Raw genomic sequence first — 4,114 nt, forward strand, 5'->3', positions numbered from 1 at the left:
GGGGTTGAACTTTAGAAATGGTAGCAGCCATTCTCAGGTTCTCAGTACATGAATTCTTGAGTCAGCATACCTCTATTCACTGAGGACAATGCACTACTACTTCAGGAAAAGTTTAAAGGATCTAACAGCATCTCTTGGAAGATCTTGGAAGGGGAGGTTGCCTTTCTTTCCTGGGTAAAGCAAACTTAAGAGGTCTCTCTACTAAGAGAAGCTAAGTATTTTAAGGGTTGAGAATCGTGTCAGCATTTACCTGCTAGTAACATTTATAGTTCCCAAAGCTTGGCTCTTGATTTACTCTAAGCCTGAAGGTCTGTAGTGTTCATCTAGAGTGAAGAAGTAAATGGGGGCGGCCACTGATAGACCCTCGGGGATTCTTTTAATTCATAAAAGAAAGTACTCATCGTCTCAGATGACAGAGATGCTTAAGTTAGTGGCAAGACGGAGTATAATGCTAAAGGAAGAAAAATCTAGGACTGTGTATATATGATCTCTGTTGTATACGTAAAGAGAGATTCATTTATTCAACAAAGACTTAGCACCTCCTGTGTGCTAGGCATTGTCTGGGGCGTGGGCAACACATAGTGAAGAAGAGAGGAAATAAATACGATGATGAGTTTATGAAGAAAAAGAACTTACAGTGAGAGGATGGTGATGGAAATCAGCATGGCGTAGAATTCCTTTGTAAATAACCAAAATATTATCAGTGGTTATCTCTGGATTATAAGGCATGAATTCTATGTCTTTCCTTGTATGTAACTTTCTGAGCTTTCATAAGTTTCCAAAACAAACATTATAATTTGAAGAATAAGAACCATCCAGGTCGCTTAAAGGATAAAAGGGAGAAAGAAAAATAAACCAGAACCCACCTGTACTTTGCGTCTGCACAACCCAACAAGTCCCTCTGTTCCAGAAAGCTCTCGTGGACATAAGCAATGGAGGGGACAGCAGAATACACCACCCCAAAATATGCCACATTGGCAAATTGATTTATTTTGAATTAAAGTTACTTAAGAAATAGCCAGTGCAAAAAGGATACTCTGACCTTCCTTTGTGCCCATGAAAAGAATAAATAAATCTCCCATGTGAAAGGAACCCTCCCTGTACCAGGAGGCTAGAAGGCATCCTTATTACCAGAAAGGGAATTTAGGGTCGAGAGGGTTGTCAAACAAACCTTGTTACTTGTTCACTAATTTCCTACACCGAGTCCAAACTCTTTTTGTCTTGCTAATTCTTCACAAACATATTACTTCCTTGTCTAAAAGGTATAAAAAAGCTGCCTGCTTTGGTCACTTATTTGAGTCTCCTATTTTTATGGGTTCCTGTTCATACCAAATTTAATTTGCTTTTCTCTTGCCAATCTGTCTTATGTCAAGTTAATTATTAGACCAGCCAAAGAACCCAGAAGGGAAGAAAGGCTTCTCTCCTCTAAAGCAGCAGATAGCTGGGACTCAAAAGTTTTATCAGGAGGGGTGTGTGGACCAGAGAGGAGAAGAGGATCTAAAACAGGGCCCTGAGATTGTTGGCATTTAAAGCACTGGAGAAAAGGCTTGTATAAAACAAGAATGAAAGGGGGCAGGTGGAGAGGAAGGAGGAAAAGGAGGACAGGGTAGTGTTACAAAAACCAGAAGAGATGTTTTCAAGGAGAAAACTGGGAAATATCTGAAACCCCCAAAGAACCGGTGCCAGCAAACTTGCTACGGAAGAATATAGGTTCAGTGTAACCCTATTGTCTAGTCTTTGAGAAAATCCAGAAAACTAGGTGAAATGTCATCTTAAACGCCGTTCAGGTTGAAACATGTCACAACAAAGGCCTTCAGTTTGCAACCTCTGAGCTGGCAGGTCCTTAACCTCCAAATGTCAATGTGGGAAGAAGACTCCTTCATGTTCAGGATACCATTCAGCAAGCTCTAGTTCTAGATTTATTATGTACGCCTCCTCCAACTGTTGAGATTTTCTGGCTTTCCATCCCAAATGGTGATTATGGGGCTTTCCAAACAGAGATTACTGGTTTAATTAGGCAGTTCAATGGGCGGGGTGGGGGGGGACCCTCATCCATTCGCCTTCCTACAATTCTAATGTCAACCATTGACACCTTTGACCTGAGGCAGTGGAAGTTCCTCTTCTCTCTCTCTCTCTCTCTCTCTTTTTTTAATATCTTGTCATGTACTTGCACTTCTTTTTTTAAAAAATATTTTATTTGTTTATTCATGAGAGAGGCAGAGACAGAGACAGAGGGAGAAGCAGGCTCCCCACAAGGAGCCTGATGTGGGACTCGATCCCAGATTCCCGGATCAGGATGTGAGCCGAAGGCAGACGCTCAATTGCTGAGCCATCCAGGCATCCCGGAAGTTCCTCTTCTGAATCCAGTTTAGATTTCCATTCCATCAACTGGTCTGGCCGGAACACTGACTCAGCTTCACCCCAGCTGCTTCCCTCTGTGGTTCCTGGGGGTTCCCTGACTCCCAGCCAGATACATCTCTAAGCCTCCACTCAGCCCTACAGTATTTCCTTCAAGTTCCTGCAATGATCCACGAGGACTGGTCCCGTCAGTTCTCCATTCACAGGCAATGTGACAACTAATGCTCTCTCCACTGACCTGATAATAAAAAGAGCTGCCACTTTTTGAATCCTCACCAGACACAAATATATATACTAGACACTCTATATCGATGAGTCTTTATCCATATGACCATCTCATGCGATGGCTATAATTTCATTCTACAGATCAGTAAAAATAAGATTCAGCAAAGTTGACTGGCTTGCCAAAAGGCACAAAGCCAGTTAGATGGGCATGGAATTTGAGTCTAGATTAATCTAAATCAGATTACTACACAGGCTGCCTTTCCTAACTATGCACAGAGATCCATTTGAACCGAGTGTAATATGGCTGCTAAACAAGCCTGCACCAGAGATGCTTATCAACAATGTCCTACTGTCAGCCAGCCAGCCACCAAAGGAATCTGGGAATTGAAGGTATTTTGCACTTACCAAAGAGGTGGGAATAGGAGAATGGACTGCTCTCAGGTTCAAGCCTTATGGTCTCTGAGCTAGAAGATATTTATTGGAAACCCTTCAAAAACACCAGGGGAGACAGGTCTCCCTCTTTCCAAGGCAACTACAGTTTCTCTGATCTTTGGTTCAAACACATTACCATCTCTGGTCAGAATGACCAGATCTAGGAGATATCCATAAACCATACCAAAGAAAAACCACACGAGGGGGTTTATCAGCTTATCACTGAACTGGGAGCCCCGGGAGGAAACAGAAAAGTTTGGTCTATTCATCTTTTCCTCACTTGTACCAGTACCTGGCTCTTCAAAGGCCTCACTACATTTCTGGAGTGAACTGAATGAAATACCTGGTTTTGAACGAATGGACAAATGAAATCACTGCAATCACTGAGAAATGTCAAAGAAATGACATAACGGCCTCGAAGACAGTGGTACAAAGATAATCCTCAATTATTTTTTTGTTGGAAGTAGACATTGTAGGGAATACAACCCAAGTAGTTATCTCAGAGTTTTAGAGCTGAAAGAATTCTGTGTCCTTTCCATCACTGATTCTCCTCTTGTTGGACAGAAAAGAAAACAAAAACCAGAGGTAAAAAGTGACCTGACCAAGGTGACACATATTTAGGATTGAGTACCAGTTCAGGTTCTGGGGCAACTGTTTCAAAGTCTTTCCTTCTGCTTCAGAACCTCAGTACATCCATTTCTCTGCAAGTTAACATTCCGCCAGTGAGATGATTACTAATTTCAGAGGTGCCTCTGAGGTGCCTTTGCAAAATTCCAGGGTTCCATTGAACACACATTAAAAACTACTGGCTTAGATAATTTATTATTTGTTATTTAAACTTTTAGCACGTTCGAGGAAAAGTGTCTTTTAATTCCCTGAAAACTGGCTATTCTCATTGGCAGCATTTATTCTTCTCTTCCTTTCCCGATGAATAAACCCATTAAGGAAAGAATACGCTGTGTACTTTCTTTTGTTCTGTTATTCATCTGAATTAATGTGTGTGGGCAAAGCTCAAATGGCGAGACCAAGATACAGATCTTTTGCCTGGTGGGCCCATTTGTGGGTCTCAATCCCAAGGGTTCCCAAGTTTTCTTTGTGG

Source organism: Nyctereutes procyonoides, unplaced genomic scaffold, assembly GCF_905146905.1.
Source record: "Nyctereutes procyonoides isolate TBG_1078 unplaced genomic scaffold, NYPRO_anot_genome, whole genome shotgun sequence".
NCBI classification, from domain to species: Eukaryota; Metazoa; Chordata; class Mammalia; order Carnivora; family Canidae; genus Nyctereutes; species Nyctereutes procyonoides.